This window comes from Setaria viridis, chromosome 9, assembly GCF_005286985.2.
Source record: "Setaria viridis chromosome 9, Setaria_viridis_v4.0, whole genome shotgun sequence".
Taxonomy (NCBI): domain Eukaryota; kingdom Viridiplantae; phylum Streptophyta; class Magnoliopsida; order Poales; family Poaceae; genus Setaria; species Setaria viridis.
The window spans coordinates 45,057,190-45,075,811 of record NC_048271.2 but is presented as its reverse complement, the minus strand read 5'-3'; positions in this window follow the sequence as shown (position 1 = coordinate 45,075,811).

Below are 18,622 nucleotides of genomic sequence, written 5' to 3'. Positions count from 1 at the left end.
ATTGTACTCCATATGAATCTGGCAAGATGACAATCAAAGAAGAGGTGTTGCATTGTCTCTTCTGAGCTGCAGAAACAACACATGGTGCTTCCTTGCCATCTCCTCTTAGCGAGGTTGTCCTTTGTTAAAATCACACCTTTCTTTAAATACCATAAGAAAATCTTGATTTTTAATGGTAGTTTTACTTTCCAGACATGGATGGTGTTCTTTCAGCTTGCATTATTTCTCTATACATTAACTTCACTAAGAAAACTTTGTTTTTATTCATATTCCAAATAAATTTGTCCTCCTGCCTATCCCTACCATGAGTTATAATATCAGCCACTAACTTTAGCCATTCATCTAATCTGTGACCTGTCAATGCTCTTCTGAAAGAAACATTTAGAGGGACAGATCCATATACTTTGGTCACAATGTCATCTTTCCTTCTCACTATATTATACAAGGATGCATATCTTTCCTTCAAGGTTGTCTTTCCCGTCCAAACATCTTCCGAGAACCTAGGTTTTTTTTTCATTGTGCACCTCAAATGTACCCATTGACAGGAACTGGTCTTTTATTACCATGAGGTCAGCCCAAAAGTGTGAATCCCCCTTTTCCTTGTCACTTGAGTTAGAGCCTTGTTCACTAAATATTTCCTTCTAAGCAGTTTTTACCATACTCCATCCTCATTTAGAAGTTTAAATAACCACTTGCTTAGCAAGCACCTATTTAGAACTTTCAGATTGGAGATACCCAAGCCTCCTACATTCTTTGGTGCACAAGGGATACTCCATTTGGCCAACCTATATTTCTTTTTGTATTCATCACTTTGCCAGAAGAATCTAGATCTATAATAATCCAATCTTTTAAGAACACCTTTAGGTATTCAAAAAAGGACATCGTAAACATTGGTAAACTTGAGAGGACAGAATTTATTAGTACTAACCTACCTACCACTGACATTAATTTGCCCTTCCAGCTTGCTAAATTTTTCTGGAATCTATCTTCAATCATTTTCCAATCTTTTTTTGCAATTCTGCGATGCATCGTTGGAATTCCAAGATATTAAATGGTAGTGTTCCTTCCTTGCATCCAAATATCTCTACATAATCCTTAACTTGGTTTTTTGCCTCCCCAAAGCAGTACAATTCACTCTTATGAAAATTAATTTTGAGGCCTGACAGTTTTTCAAAGGTACATAATACCAATTTCAAGTTTTTTGCATCCTCTAAATCATTTTCCATGAAGAGTATTGTGTCATCTACGTACTGAAGGATAGATAATCCTCCATCTACGAGATGGGGCACTAGGCCCTTTATTTGGTTGTTAGCTTAGCACTGGCGATAAGGGATCACCCTGTCTAAGTCCTTTTTTTATCTGGAAGAAGTGTCCAATATCATCATTTACCTTTACCCCCACACTTCCCCTACTGACTATATTCTCTATCCACTCACACCATTTCGCCTGTTGAAGAAAAGGCCAAGTAACCTTGTCATAGGCTTTCTCAAAGTCCAATTTGAGAATGATTCCATCCCGTATTTTCTTACTCAACTCATGTATAGTTTCGTGAAGTATAATTACCCCTTCCATAATGTACCTCCCAGGTAGAAAAGCAATCTGTGATGGCCTGATAACTTTATCAGCCACCATGGCCTGATAACTTTATCAGCCACCAGAGAAAATCTATTGGCCATCACCTTTGTGAAAATTTTGAAACTGACATTTAACATACATATTGATCTATATTGTTAGATCATTTTTACTTCCTCAAGTTTTGGGATTAGAGTTATTATCCCAAAGTTTAAACTATACTAGATTGCCTTTGTGGAAGTCTTCAAACATGGCCATTAGGTCATCTTTAATGAGACTCCAAAATACTTGGTAAAACACTACTGGGAATCCATCAGGCCCCAGAGCTTTGTTATGTTTCATTTGGAAGATAGCTTCTCTGACCTCCTTTTCTATGAATTTTTCAGTCAAGATTTCATTTTCTTCTCTTGATACTTGAGGGATATCCTCTGTCAAGGATTCATTCATAGAAAAATATTCCTTGATTGAGATCCAAATAGTCCTTTGTAATACTTAGTTATGTATTCTTTAAGATTGTCATCCCCTTCTATAATGCCCTTGTTCTGTTCCAGCCTAAAAATTCTTGTTTCCCTGTATTTGCCATTAGCTACCATATGAAAATATTTTGTGTTGTTATCTCCATTTACTATCTTATTGCTTTTCGTCCTTTGATACCATTTTATTTCTTCCTCTCTTAGGAGCTGAACTATTCTATCTTGAATGCATTGCTTTAAATCACTTTCTTGCTAACTTAGCTGTTGTGATTCTGCCTTTTTATCTAGCTCATTTCCCCTTTTAAGTAGCTCTTGTTTTTCTTTTTTATACTCTCCATTTAGATTTTTTGCCCATCCTCTCAAAAATTGATTTAGCCTTCTAATCTTGTTTTGCCATTTCTGGATAGGATTGGAACCTTTTCTTTCCTTACTCCACACATCAGCTACTAGCTCAAAGAAATCTTTCCTTAAAAGCTAGCTTAGTTCAAACTTAAACATGTGTCGGCTCCTGCTCACCACTTCATGTCCAGTGTTAAGCAATAAAGGTGTATGATCTGAAATTTCCCTACTCAAGGCATCAACCATATCTAAAGGAAACTTCTCTTCACATTCTGTACTGACCAACACCCTGTCCGGTCTCTCATAAGTTGGATTTTTTAAGGAATTCGCCCATGTATACTTTCTTCCTAACATATGAATCTCCTTTAAGTTTAAGCTATCTATGATAGCATTAAAAAGAAATAGCCATTTATCCTCATAACTTTCATTGTTCTTTTCACCTGGGTTTCTTATGATGTTAAATCTCCCCCAAGGACAATGGGAAGGTTCTCTTTGCTACAGGCATGCACCAGCTCGTCAGGAAAGCTTCTTTAAATGCTGGTTGTGCTGCTCCATAAACAGCCACCAGCACAAACTGAAAATTGTCTTTTCTTGTCCTTACTTTGAATTTCACATAAAAGTCTCCTTCATCAATACTACCAATGTCTAACTCATCTAGATTCACTCCTAGGAGGATACCCCCTGATCTTCCACGTGGTTCAGTCCAATGCCAGATTAAATTTTTTTTCCCACACAAATTACTTAGAGTGCCTTGGGTAAAATCTCTTTTTCCTGTTTCTAGAAGAGCAATGAAAGCTAAGTTCTGCTCTTTAGATGTTTCTGAAAGAAATCTTATTTTAGCCAAGTCACTAAGACCTTTGCTGTTCCAGAAGATTCCTCTCATTTGGAAACAGTATTGACATTGACTTTGGATATTTTGACCTTACAAGTCTTTCTCTTTTGTGACTTAGCACAAGACTTGTGTTTTCCCATCTTAGAGTAGAAATCAATGTAATTACCATCATCGTCAAAAACCTCTTCCAAAAGTTCCCCGCAAAGGTATTTCTATTTCTTCCCTCTCCTCCTCCTCCCTATCACTATTCAGATTACTTTCACTTTGATTATCTACCTCTACATATTGATCCATACCTCTCATTTGTACTGTGAGAATTTCTTATACTACCCTTTCCTTCTCCTTTTCATTCTCACCCAACTTAACCCCTAGGTGGCTAACATTACATATAGCATTATTCAAAGGAAAATGAAAGCAGTGTTCAGATTCAGAATTACCTTCATTGAGCTCCAGATTTTTCCTAGCAGCCATCTTCTGTCTTAGCAAGAATGTGCTCATCTCCTGAGTTAGCCAATCTTGGACTAGCCCTTGCTGGTGTCATTACTGCCTCAGGAATTGCAGCCATCTTGTTCAGTTCATTTGTTCCCTCTTCCTCCTCCTAGCTGCTCTCCCCCTCATGGTTTTCATTTTGGTCATTCATAACCTGATCTGTCAGACCCTCCAAAGTTCTGTCCAATGCTCTATCCATTATTTCCTCTGCCTTTTCCTTAAGAAACAGATTAAACTCCATTTCATTCATCTTCTAAACTTTATCCTTCCATGATCCCTTATCTGTCCAGCCCTACTCCTCCTGCATATATTCTGTACTACTACCTTCCTTCTCTTTGAACTCACTATAATTTTTCCTTCTTTTTATTTCTCTGATCATATCTAGGTCATCCTGCAAGAGGTCATCCTCACTGTCATCTCCCTCATCCTCTCCTTTTGCATCTCCCTTCCAATCAAAAATTGCTTCCTCTCCATTCTCATCAGTCCCCTTCCTTTCCACCTTAAATTCTAGATCCCCTATCACTACATCCAAATATGGGGGGATAAGTAAGGGGTTAAGGACTGCCACGCATATCCTTCCAAATTCATTTTTCCTAGTCATCTTCATATCCACGGTTTGGATAGATCCCAACATTGAACCTATTGCCCACAAATTCATATACTCCCGTAGTGATTTTCTTAGCCCGTGTACTCTAACCCAAACTTTAGGTAGAAGGAATCTGTGGCGGATCCACTTCGGATTAGCTTGAATTAAACAGGGTTAAGTCGCCTAACATGCGACACTCCTACCTAAGCCAAGTTAACACGAAGCGTCGTCGGATTTCATCCGATTTAACCACTTAAACAGGATCGAGTTTAGCAACCTCACACGAAGGTGAGTGGTTCCAGAGAATACAACGAGTCCACTGAGTTAGGCAAGTTTACCCATTTAGTTCGACCATAAAATCCAACATCAGAGTTTTTACAAGGTTCAAAGGAAACAACAGAGATAAACACTAGCGGAAGACTTCGTCGGGGTCGGACATCCCTGGTGAGGCCAACCGGGACATCACTGATTCCCTTCCTCGCCATCCGAGGAGGGATCCCACTCGACCGTCCAGCCTGGCGGAAGCTGGGGCGGCCAAGCGCCAGCAAGAGAGGGGTCGGGGGCAGCAGCTTCACCTAAAAAACAGGAGCCACAACAAGGCTGAGCTACTAAGCTCAACAAGACTTAACCGATGGGAGTAACACTACTCCTTCTAGACATGCAGGGCTTTTTGGCTGAGGGGTTTGTTTGCCAAAAGCACTAAGTAAAAACCCTATTTTCAAGTTTTAGCTCCGGTTCTAAGTTCATTAGCCGGTCTAGGTTTTGCAACCTATTCTAAGCAATCATGGAGCCAAACAAGCTATGTAGATATGTCAACAAACATGTCATCATCAGATTCCTCATTTACTCAGGGTGACATAGCGATCAAGCAATCTCAAGCTGTGAGAGGCAGACGAATCGATTCGAGTTCTTTAACCATGCATGGTGAACCTAGCCCCACGACATCCGCGCACCCGGAGGTCGCTTCCTGTGTCGGCCTTCCCCATCAATCCCCTAACCCGTGTCGGGCCCATTTCCTTTGGTGCAAGGTTCCACAGACTCAGCCTCTGCCGTCCTGTGACCACGCTTGCCACCACGTGCGATAACCAGCAGAGGAAACTCCGTTCCAAGAACAATGGGGCGACCGCTCACGTCTAGGTTCAATCCGGTACTAGGCTTCTTTATCCCATACTAAGTATGAGGCTAGTACTTTCAAACACTTGATCACGAACACCACCACTGTCGGGCCTTAGCAGATTTCATAGACAGACGGGGCAACCATCCGACCACCAAAGAGTTACCAAAACCCTGCCCCGTCCATCGTCCTTATAGTTATAACAGAAAGGGTAGACATGCAACTCCTACAACTCGCGAGTGACAGGGAATCACTCGGCTTTTACCGTCTCCTAGTTAAGCAATGCCTCTACTCGGTCCAACAGCTAGTGCTCAGATCATGGGGATAACTAAGTTATGCATCTAGGGCTTCAAACAACTCCTATACGTAAATGCACAAGCATGTTACAGAAGGCATGCGCAAGTTTGGTAAAACACGAAGGGTTTTCATGCAACCGGGGCTTGCCTTCAAGCAAAGAGGGATGAAACTGCTCGACTTCGGGGGCAACTTCGGCTTCAGCGGGCAGGAGCTCGGCTACACCTTCTACTTCTGGCGCCGGGTGTAGCTCGTAGAAGCCGTCGGCGAGGTGCAGCTCTACACGAATGCAATGCAAAAGTTAGCATAGACGGTTATTTCAACAGCAACGCTGGCTCGCCTGAGCCCAGAAACTCGCGACAAGAAGCAGGAGGGTGGGGAGGTTCAAGAGAACTGGTGATAATCAATAGGCAAGGGTAAGAAAGGAACTTATGATTTGATCCTTGAACTAGAGGATGTGATATACTAGGGGTCCTCAGACGCAAGCGCTGAAGGGTTCCTAAGTTTTACACATACACCCTCGGGTTGAAGAAAAAGATCACAGCCGAACCCTCGGGCGAGGCGGATAAGGGTCGGCGGAACAGACAGGGTCGGGCGAGACGGAACCGGGGTCGGGCGGATAGGAGGGGTCGGGCGAAGCGGACTGGGGTCGGCAACTCACTTTCTTCCTGAAAGGAACGCTTGGAGGTCGGAAGGAAGGCAGACTTGGGCGGAGGGACTAAGGCTTCGAACAGAGGCTAAGACTGGGAATGCTACGGTGGCGGCGGTGTTTCTTGCAGATCACAAGAGAGCTTTTACGCAGCACGGAGGAGCAAGCTGCTGGGTGACCTGGAGAAAACTGAGGGAAGCTGAGGAAAGAGTTCCTCAAGAACTTGGTGGATGGCGCTAGGAGCTTGAGCAGGGAGCAAGAGAATGGCTGAAGGCAACAATGGCGGAGGGAACTCCGGCGGCTGGTGCATTCCTTTTATAGCTGCTGGAACTGAGAAAGGAAGCGGCGCGGGAGAGAGAGAAGGGGAGCGGCGCGAAGGCCGGGGAGAAGCAATGGAGTGCTCTGCCGTGGCGGCGATTGAGCGAAGAGGGCGGTGGTGCAGGGCTCCGGGGGTGACGCCAGCGGGCATTGGGCTCTGCCGTCAGGGCGGCGTAGGAGCGGGTAGACCGGTGGTTGAGATTTGGCGGAAGGCGGGCGTCGTCGTGCGGAAGATGTGATAGAAGCGACCGGTTTAACGGCGCTAGGATCGAGGGCGCACAGGTGAGAAGACGGGCAGCCGCGGGCGCACGGGCGAGCGCGGAGCAACAGATTGTCGGGCGGCTTCTGACAGGGCGGGGAAAGGAGCTGTCGCTGCCGTGGTCGGGGTTGGCAATGGAGGGATCGTCGTGTAGCGGAGACCAGGCGGCGCGACTGCGGTCGAAGTGACGGAAAAGACGGGCGACGTCGGGCTCTGGGGCCGGGATCTGGCGGCGTGATGATGGGCGCGGGAGGCGAGGTCCTGCAGAAAGGTTGCAGAGGGGCTTCCGCTGCCATTGGGGAAGGGGGCGCGAGAATCCACTCGGTCGCTTGCCAGAGACAAAACTGAGCGGTGGCGTCGGAGAAGACGAGCCACGCGGCAGGGAGACTCTGAAGCGGCATGCAACTCGAGTGCGCCTGTCGCGGAGGATCGGGGAAAAGATCTCGGGGTCCACCGGTCAGCTAGAACGGACGTTGAGGAAGATTTAGAAGGATCCGACGGTGGGCCGAGCTTGCCGGGGTCGGGAGAGGAGCGAAACGAGGAGGGGTCGGGTTTCCGGGGTCGGGATCGGCTGAAAGCTGAGCACTCAGGCGCGGCAAAAACAAGGTAGATGACTATGATCAAGGGCTTCTGATTAAGGTTAACTCGGAAGATTAGGGGTCGGTCGTCATAGAATCCCTCCTCTTTCTCTTGCCAAGTTTCAAATTGTAACCTCACACCTGTCTGTACTCCATCTTCTCTAACATCAACCCCTCCAAAAGCTATTGCCCTCTAAAGTTCAGACTTTGAGGGGAATATAGTAACGAAGGTGTTATCTTCATTGTCTTCCAGTTCCCAATTCCATTTTCCTGGGTACAACCTTTGCAATTGTGAAACTACCTGTTCCTTGCTTGGCCTAATACGTTATCAACCTGTTCCATTTCAGTGCTATGCATGTATCTCTAGGTTAATTATATTGCACTTATTCCACCATTTGCTTGGCCTAATACGTTATCAGTTGTTTAGGAGTATAATAGTTCTTCCATTTCTATATGGCCAAAAGGATTAGATCACTTATTAGGATTTTTTTTTCTGTTTGTTACTCCTTTGTTCTCCTTATGTATGTTGCAAAATAATAACTTTAAGTTACAGCCTATCTTATCCAACATACCGTATCATGTAAAACTACTTTGCTGTTACTGCATTGGTCCGAAATCCCCTATTTCCTGTTACTGAACTTATCTCGAAAAGCCCATTCAAGAGGGATGGAAGGGTTCAAACTTCGTAAGTTTATCCATAGTCCACATAGAGTCAGAACACATTCTAATGCTCGGTAAGAATTGAACTTTGTTAATTGATTCCTCTCTTAGGCCTACTGGTTACTGTTCCCATTAATTTGCAATTGTGCTTAACAGAATAGTTTGCAGTTGATAGTTGGGGCGAAATACTGCATCTTTACTGGGCCTCTTATCCTGACCTGTCCTGACCTGGCCCAAGGGATTTTTCTGCTAGGCCTTCTATTGGAAATAGAAGTGCCAACATATTTACAAGATACTTCCAACCTGAGTAAGTGAGTATGCTTCCCTCCTTCCTCTAATTCCCACAATTAATGTATTATTTTCTTAAACAACTCAACCTGAAAAGATCTGCCTGTGGTTCATGACACCAAAAATGGTCACTAAGTAATCCACGAAGGCTAGTTTTGCACTAACTTTATTTTCCCCTTTCCTGGTGGATGATGATCAAACGAACTGCAAAGCGGACCACAGTGTTTGCTATAAGAACATACTTTTGTACCTTTCTTGCACCCACATTCCCAGCTGTAGTAAAGTGGTATTGTCTTGAAAGGGTCTCCCGCGGAATGGAGAGAATTGTATGCTCAGATGGTAGTATCATAAAGCTGTGCACACCCCGATACTGTCTTTTTCTGCAAGGGTCTGGGTTAAGTGAGTAATAGATTACTGGAATGGACGATCCACTCATTTGGTGTGGATTTTTGTTTGATGCACCCTTCCACTATCGGAATCATGGTCTACTCTATTATATACTGGTCAGCTGATAATAGCTTTTCCTGTGGCCCGTATGGTGTTTCTTTGACTCATCAGTGTAGACCTGTAGCCAGACCCGAGGCATGGCACCATATTTGTCCTGGAACTGTAGGGATCAATCAAAGCGATTACGTCATTATAATTTTAGAGCTATCGAACAAGACAGTGCCTGATGCTGTAGTCTCTATCGGCTGCTCTGCATTCCTGCATGTGCATCATAATTGGTGAAAAATACATTACCGTCTACAGGTGAAAAATTAACTTTTCCCCTACTGCAGTCCACGACCAAAAGACTCCTGACAACGGGAGGCAATTCAAAACAGCCAGGTGGTCTTATCAGCTCATCCTATCTGTATGCAGGTGAGATCATGGGCGCTTTCTCTCTTCACAATACTTGTGCATATCCACTTGTGATGACATCTCAAAAACGTCCCGCCTCCCTGGTCCTTAGCAGTTAGCAAAGGGCCACAGGAACGTATGCCAACATGCAACTAAACTAAGGCCGATTGAATGCAGTGCCTATTGAACCATGCAATCCATCCTTTTTCTTAGATCAATGCATGCATCTTAATGGTATGAATATGTTCTTATCATTTATATCATGTTAGTGGCCTCCGTTGCATTTTAGGTCCGCCGCACGGAGACAAAGGCACCAGACATTATTGTGAAACATGTAGGTCCATATGATCTGATGGCTCTCAACGGATACACTTGTTAATTAGTTCAATTATTAAAGGAAGAAGCATAGATGTGGTTGCAGATAATAGACAACAGACAGCCGTCAGGATATTTGGATTTTGAATGGAGGATAAAGAAATCTACACAGCAAGACTATAAACTAACGGGAGACAAATGCAACTAGGCATGGTCACATCTACCTGAAAGTCTTCAAGGCCGTGATGCAAGGAGTTGTCTGCCCCAGAGAAGGGCTTTTCTTGAAAATTAAAATGGAAAAAAGAAAGGCTTCTGTGAATATTCAAAAAACAAAAGGGCTGGGGTGAGTTGAATCCCGCTCGCGTTGCCCCCGCGCGGGCGGCTCGGGTGGCCAAACCCTAGCCGCCGCCCCCTCCTCCCCACCCGCTTCCATCCATCACGCTGCCACCGAGCGGGCCTCCGGAAGCCCGTGTGGCTGGCCATGACGGCGGCGGCGTGGCCTTCTTCCCGTGCCTTGGGTGATTCGTGGCGGACGTGGACGTCCCGACCACCTGAGGTGCTTGCCGGCGCGAGCGGCCTTTGCCGCAGCGCTGGCAGGTGGTTACGGATCCATCGCAACCTCAGCCGGATCTAGTGGCCGCGCACCCGGGGCGAGCGAGCGTGGAGGTGATGGCGGCCGTGGTGCAGCGGGCCAAGGTAGCGACGCTTCGGAGCTGCGAGGGACGTGGCGGCCACGACGGTTTGAGGCGTGGCGCCGGCGATCGGAGAGGATCCGGGGCCTCTGCTGTTGGATCCGTAGCCCTCGATGGCGGATCCGTCGCCTGCGGCAGCAGCTGAGACTTCTCCCGGTGTTGGTGTAGCGGCGACCTGGCGCCGCGGCGGCCAGACGAGGAGGGCGACGGCCGGCGCGAGGTGTGTGGCCGTGCGCGGCCCGCCGCGGGGCAAGGAGGCAGTACGCGGTGGCGGTCGGCACGAGGCAACGAGGCCTTGCGATGGCGGCAACCGACGACGAGGCCGTGCGGCAGGGGCCCATCGCATGCTGATGAGGCAGAGCGGTGGCGGGCCAGCGCTCGCGGCGCGAGGAGGCACGGTGGCGGCGCTGAGGCGCGTGGAAGGCTGCCGGCATGGACCGCGGATGCGCGCTAGCGGCAACACAACGACAGCACGTGCGGGTCGCTGGGCGCAAGGGTGCGCAGCATAGGTATGGCTGGGAGGAGGCAACACCAGGGAGCGAGATGGCAGAGAGGCGGCATGAGGAGGCACGGCGGCGGTGCCGCCCCCGGGTGGCCTTCCGTGGCTGCGGTCCTAGGTTTGCCACGTTGTGAGCATGCAGATAGGAATGGGATTGTCTGGGCAAAAGCCTTTGCTGGTGGTGATGGCGACGGCATCCTAGGGTGTTATTCTTCCCGTTGTGGGCGTCATCTTGGAGCCCATCTCTATTGCACAGGGTTCTCTGGGTGAAAACCCTATCCAGATTCTAGACGAGCGATGGCGGCGCCATTGGTGTCGTCACCTCCTTAGAGGCGTCGTCTCTGGAGACCCACCTCAGCCTGTGGCATTGATGGTGACGTTGTTGGTCATGGGAGGCAGCAGCCGATGGCGGCTGTTCCGACGTGACAGGCTGGCAGCGCGGCAAGGCAGCTTAGTGCAGGATGGCAAGCTTGACGGGGTTTGCTGAACTCACGTGGAGGCGATTGCAGTTATGGTGGCAGCCAGGGATTGTCGCATGGGTGTCGATTTGGCTGCTTTTTTGCAGCGGCTGGCGTTGCTTGGCGGCTGTCAGTGTGACGTGGGACTGCGTCGAAGAACGGCGCTTGCAGCAACGACATCGTGGGACGACTAGACTTGCAACGGACTATGGTGGGTTGCTCAGCCTTGGCTGCTCCGGTGTGGTACATCGTCGGAAGACGGTGCAAGCGACTTCTTTAACATGTTGGCATGGCGGCGAAGGCTATATATGCGGTGAAGCAACGAGGCGAAGTCGATCTGCGGTGGTAGTTTGGCTGTTTGATGGAGACCTTGGGAAGTGGGGCAACATTGCTCATCATTTTAATGGCAACATAAGAAACAGATCCGCGACTTGGAGCACTGTGACGGACGTGGCGAGGTCCTCGCGTGTGGTGATTCTTGAGGCGACAAGTGGAGTCCAACGGCGGGAGTGGCGAAGCTCCCGCGCGTTTGTGTTTTCCACAGTGGCGACCGCGAGGCAGCCTGCGAGATGTCCAGATCTGGTGGTATCACTCTGTCGGGTGGGGTGGGGTGTTACAACGGCACTACGGCGTTAGATCCTGCATGGCGGTGGCCTTCTCGGTGCAGTGCGATCTGTTTCTCTCGGTTCCCTGTCGATGCAGGGTCATACCTGGAGGTTTCGACGATTACTTGAGCGTGAGAATGTTGGTGGGTACCGCGGTAAGGTTTCGGGTTCTGGTGCCGTTTGTCGAGTGGAGTGGTGCGGCTGCGTTGATGTCCCAATCCAACCGGCTGATGTGTTGTTGAGTTGATTTGAGTGTGTTGGCGTGGTGCGACATGTGTTGATCCAACCTGCTGGTGTTTGTGTTATTTTTTCCATTTGTTATTTTGCTCGATCTGAACTTCATCTTCTTTTAATATAATCGGCAACTTTCCTATCTGATTCGTTTCAAAAAAAAAATTGGAAAAAGAGAGTAAAAGCGCCGCACATGATAGCCTTGAGCCTTCTCATGAACTGTAAAAGGCACTTCATGGTTGATTGCATATTTATGCTCTTTCCGTTTCAAAATGTAGGTCGTTTTGATTTTTCTAGATATATACTATAGATTTTGCTATACCTAAGTATAAGATTATGTCTAGATACGTAACAAAGTCTATGAGCTTAGAAAAGCTAAAACGACGTGCATTTTGGAGCGGATGGGAGTAGAAAGTTGCTGCGGCATCAGCAGTAAATAAGCAAGGATGCTCACCGTTCCATAAGCGAAATAAACCGATGCTTCTTTTGCTAAGGAAACTAGAGATGTTCTCACTGCGTCTATAATCTTAGACTGGTCGCCTGAAATGGATATTTTTACTGTGCATGAGAAATGGTGGTGAGGACAGGGCCGATCCCTGCCCGAAAATTCCGGCTGTGACGAAGAAGAATCCAACTGGAGGCCACATGGGAACGCCAAGGGAGGCTCGCTGTTTGCTTCGCACCATTTCCGCGGTTCTGACAGTGCCAAGTTCCCAGTGACACGCGCGCGCAAAAGAAAAGATTGCCCGTTTGGAAGTATATGGCCTGTACCGTGTCGCCTCTGCTGCTCCGTGAATCAGCCGTATAGGTATTGTATGACCTACACAGCCTCTCTTCCTCTTCCGTCTTCCCATCCCACGCATGGGAAAATCGTCCCCTGTTGGCCTGTTCTGCCTTTCCCCTGCGCTCTTCGCTCTTGCGCTGGATGCACTCGCGACATCCTGCCGCTGCCTGAAATGTAGCTTTGACTAGAACTACCAGGATGGTCACAGAACTCGCAGGGCGGGCCTGACGGGTGCGGGTGGTCGCCTGTGTGGTGCTCAGGGGCGGGTAGACGGGTAGTCACTCTCACCCGCCATGGGGTCCTGCTACTTTGTAGCTTATAGAGGTGTCTAATTGGTGAAAAAGTTTGGCTGGGCTTGCCGTTGTTGGACTATGGGAGGTAGGAATCAGCATAAATGGTAGCACAAATTATAGTAAGACGCTGGTCCAATTAAAAGATGGCCACTCTATGGAATAGCTCCAGATTGACAAAAGTCTGAAATTAAGGCAAGGATGGAGATAGGATGCTTTATGAACATGTCATGTCAACTCGTGCTTCTGTAAAACTTGCAAGTTGCAACCCCTAAACCTGTGGCCCGGCGCTGACCATATTCCGACAAACCAAATGCACGATCAGTTGCGGATTTTTTTAGTGCTTCCACTGTGATTTGCTAGTTAATTTTTTTGGATCATAACTGTCGGTCACTAGTGGCCTAAAATGAAATCCTAGTTTACTATGAATTGGACAAGGCACGGAGAACTTTTTTTTTTGTTTGCGTGCACTGGCTCAAAGAAACATTACTTGAAATCTAACGTAAACAAATTAGCCCTTGTTTACTTGGGAAGTTGGGAGGTGCCAAATTGGCATTTTGCCATAAATGCGACACTGTAGCGTTTTGTTTGTATTTGTGAATTATTGTCCAAATATTGACTAATTAGGCTCAAAAGATTCGTCTCGCAAAGTACAACAAAACTGTGCAATTAGTTTTTGATTTCGTCTACATTTAATACTCCATGCATGTACCGCAAGTTTGATGTGATGGGGAATCTTCTTTTTGCATAGTGTCAAAGTTGGGAGTTTTGTGGGAAGTAAACAAGGGCTTAGTGTAGTGCGGGGCCTTCTCACAAAAGGTAAATATAATATTCACCGTTGCGTCCAGTCATTACACTTGTCCAATGATATCATCTTAATAGACCATCGCACGCCACATGATAACAACAATGATCATGAGCACTTAATAGAGCCTAGGGATGTCTTGGACTCCATAGTGAGTGACACATGTGTAGTTACTTGCTAATTATGGTGATTTAGATCTCAAGTGACATTTAGCCAGTTTTAAAGACCAAAGGACAAGTTTAAACACGCCGGTACATTTTACTATCTTGTTAGTTTTGTCTTCGGATAAAGTGGAAAAGTGAAGGCCAATAGTAAATTGATCCTCCCCCCAGTCCTTGGTGTCGTACAGTTCACCAATCTCCGGACCCCCCAGGCAGCCAGGCCCCAGAGCACTTGCCCAATATCAGCATGCCTTCTACCTATTTATGCCCGATTTTGGACTTTGGTAGACATGGCAGGCATGTTTAGCACCTACGGATGCCCGATTTCGGCAGACAAGCCAGTATCAGGCAGCCATTAAACAACGGAGTTCGAAAAGGAAGCAAGCATTCAACCCCCTCTTCCTCTACGCTGTCAAACAAGACGGTGGTGTTGAGTACAACGAAGCAGGCCCCGTCTAGTCACGTCCATTTGGCCACTTCAAGGTCGAGGCGTAGAGCAGGTGAGTTCAGCTCGGGTCTCAGCCGGAACGGAACGCTTCCCCTTGTTGGCCTCCCCCCTTCATCGGATCCTGATTCCTGAACACCCCCTTTCGTGCACGCACATGACGTGCTTTCCCCTGCCCCAAAGCGCCCCAAAAGTCGGAGTGGACTGGACGGGCGGGGATGTAAAAAATCGCGACACCCGCGCGACACCCGCGCCCCCCCCCCCCCCCCCCCCCCCCCCCCCCCCCAGCAGCTCACTAGCTCAGGGCGCCAGCAAGCAGCTCAGCCCCGCAGTAGTATCCTCCGGTATCCGCCCAATGCATCTCACTTTTATGATTGCCATCCGGATGCGCGCGAGGACAGGCAGCGACTGGGCACGGGCACATGGCGCTGAATCACTGACGAACTGCCGAGGGGCAGAGGACCGAGAGCCAGAGATGGCAGCGCGGCCGTGCTGCTGCTGAGACGACGGCATCGGCAGAGGAGCAGCTGAGACGGGGCCCCTCCCTCCGGCCTGGCGCATGGCGCATTGGCGCTCCCCTCCACTCCTCTCGTCCGTCGTCTCGGCTCGGCCTGATGAATCCCCCAGCGGCCAGCGCCCCCAGCTCTCTCGTCTCTCCTTTAAAAGGCGCGGCACGTACCGGGTACGCGCACGCGCCCCCACCCCCCACGCCGTGCCGCGCCCTCGCGTGCCGCCTGCCTTTGCAGTGTTGACGTGATGTAAAGGCAGGAACAGCGGCGAGGTGTTGCCGCCGACCGCTCTCCACTCTCCAACTCCAGCGTCGGCGAGCATGGCAGCAGGACGGGCAGACGGGAGGTCAAGGATTCCGACGAGCATGGATTGAAAGTGTAGGAATAGTTGATTGTATTCCATACGTGTACAAGAGTACATATAGGGCAGCCGGGGTGGCATGCAAGCCTACCGCACAGGCGCGTGATTACATCCACAATTAAGGGACCTACTATATATACAATATGCTAACACTCCCCCGCAGTCTGATCGGGAGCATGGCGGACGTTCAGGCTGGATCGAAACTCCTGAAACAACGAGGTAGGAAGGCCCTTGGTGAAGACGTCGGCGTACTGTGATGTCGTCGGAACATGAAGTACCCGAACGTGACCGAGGGTGACCTTCTCCCTGACAAAGTGAAGATCAATCTCAACATGCTTTGTCCGCTGATGCTGCACCGGATTGCTAGAGAGGTAAACAGCACTGATGTTATCACAATAAACCAGGGTGGCACGGCGAGGCGGGTGGCGAAGCTCGGTAAGCAGCTGGCGGAGCCAAGTAGCTTCAGCAACACCATTGGCCACAGCACGATATTCGGCCTCTGCACTGGACCGGGAGACTGTTGGCTGACGCTTGGAGGACCAGGACACCAGATTGTCCCCAAGGAACACTGCGTAACCGGAGGTGGAACGTCGAGTGTCGGGACAGCCGGCCCAGTCAGCATCAGTGTAGACGACTAGCTCCGCAGGTGGTGACCGACGCATGGTCAGCCCAAGTGAGAGAGAACCCTGCAGGTAGCGCAAAATCCTCTTGAGTGCAGCAAGGTGGGGCTCACGAGGATCATGCATATATAAGCAAATCTGCTGAACTGCAAAGGCGATATCTGGTCGGGTGAAAGTCAGATACTGTAGAGCACCAGCCAAACTGCGGTACTGTGTGGCGTCGGCAATCGGAGCCCCATCTGCAGATAATTTGGAGTGAAGGTCAACAGGGGTGCTGCAAGGTTTGCAAGCACTCATCCCGGCGCGCTCCAAAACATCCAGAGTGTACTGCCGCTGAGAGAGAAAAAGGCCACCAGCACAGTGTGTCACAGAGATGCCCAAAAAATGGTGTAGCTGTCCCATATCGGTCATGGCGAACTCACGCTGGAGAGCTGCAATAATTTGTTGGAGAAATCTGGCGGAGGAGGCAATAAGAACAATATCATCCACATACAGCAGCAGATAGGCAGTATCTGAACCCCGATGGTATGAGAATAATGAAGTATCAGACTGAGTCTCAACAAAGCCGAGGGACACAAGGTGTGAAGCGAACCTGTGGCGCCAGGCACGGGGCGCTTGCTTCAGGCCATAAAGAGACTTGTTGAGGCGGCAGACATAATCCGGACGTGAGGAGTCAACAAAACCACTGGGCTGAACACAGTATACGTCTCAGTGAGGGTGCCGTGTAAGAATGCATTCTTGACATCCAGCTGATGAATGGGCCACTGCTGAGACAATGCCAGAGATAGAACCACCCGGACAGTCGCAGGCTTGACCACTGGGCTGAAAGTCTCATCATAATCAACACTGGGGCGCTGTGTGAAACCCCGCAATACCCAGCGAGCCTTGTAGCGATCAAGGGAACCATCAGCCCGCAACTTGTGACGATAAATCCATTTGCCAGTCACAAGATTGACACCAGGCGGCCGAGGAACAAGGCTCCAAGTGTCATTGGCGAGAAGAGCATCATACTCAGCCTGCATAGCGGAGCGCCAATTGGGGTCTGACAGAGCGTCCCGAACAGAGCACGGCAAAGGCGACATGGGCACAGTGTGGAGGTTGAGGCGATCCACAGGTTGGGTGATGCCAGCCTTGCTGCGCGTGCGCATTGAGTGCGCATTGGTGACCGGGGTGATGGAGACCGGGCGAGTGGCGATGGTGCGGCCGGTTGTCGTGGAGCTGCTGGCAGCAACCCGTGCGGATGGCACAGGGGCAGCAGCACCTGGCACCGTGGTGCTGCTGGCAGCAACCCGTGCTAATGGCACAGGGGCAGCAGCACCGGATGGTGCAGTCGGCGAGGCGACCGGGGCGCTACTGGCAGCAGCCTGTGCGGGATGCACAGGGGCAGTAGCGCCGGTCAGGGGCGAGCTGGGCGACCGTGTTCCAGGGCTCGGCGGTGCAGGAGCGGACTGGGACGTGGCAACAGGCGCATGCACAGGCACAGGGCCATGCACGGCGGGCGACGTCGGAGGAGCCGGGGTACCTGCATGCACAACGCGAACTCCAGGAAGAGGAGCAGTGAGATCATGCTCATCAACGAGGAAGTCCAAGGCGGAGGAAGCCATGGGCGTGGTCGACATGTCGGCGAAAGGGAAAAAAGATTCATCAAAAACGGCATGTCGAGAGAGAATAATACGATTCGACTGGAGCTCGAGACACCGATAGCCTTTGTGTTCCGAGGAGTAGCCAAGGAAGACGCATAGGGAAGAACGAGGTGCAAGTTTGTGGGGTGCTGTGGAGGACAAGTTGGGGTAACAAGCACACCCAAAAACTTTGAGATGGTCATAGGAGGGTTGGGTGGAATGAAGGTGGGTGTAAGGTGTCGAGGAGGCGAGGGTTTTGGTGGGGAGGCGGTTCACAAGATAGGTGGCAGTGTGGAGGGCCTCAACCCAGTAAACCGGAGGAAGACTCGCCTGAAATAGCAGAGAACGCATAATATTATTAATGGTGCGAAGGGAGCGCTCGGCTCTGCCATTTTGCTGAGAAGTGTATGGACACGACATGCGGAGTGCAACACCGTGGGAGAGAAAGAACGTGCGGGCGGTGGAATTATCAAATTCACGGCCATTGTCGCACTGAATGCTCTTGATGGTGGTGCCAAATTGCGTGTGAATAAAGGCAAAAAAATTTGAGAGAGTGGAAAACGTCTCAGATTTTAGGCGAAGTGGAAACGTCCAAATGTAGTGTGAGCAATCATCAAGAATAACAAGATAATATTTGTACCCTGACACACTAACAATAGGAGATGTCCAAAGATCACAGTGTATCAAATCAAAATTATGACTAGCCCTAGAGCTGGATGATCCAAAAGGAAGCCGTGTGTGATGACCAAGTTGGCACGCATGGCATATATGGTGGAGATCATCTTTATTACATGAGATAACACTGGAACTAATAAGCTTGGACAGAGCTTCACGCCCAAGATGCCCGAGACGACGATGCCAAAGTGAGGTGGGTGCAGCGATAAGTGCGGAGGTGCTGGTGGCGGGTGGAAAGAACGGGTAGAGGTCGCCAGAG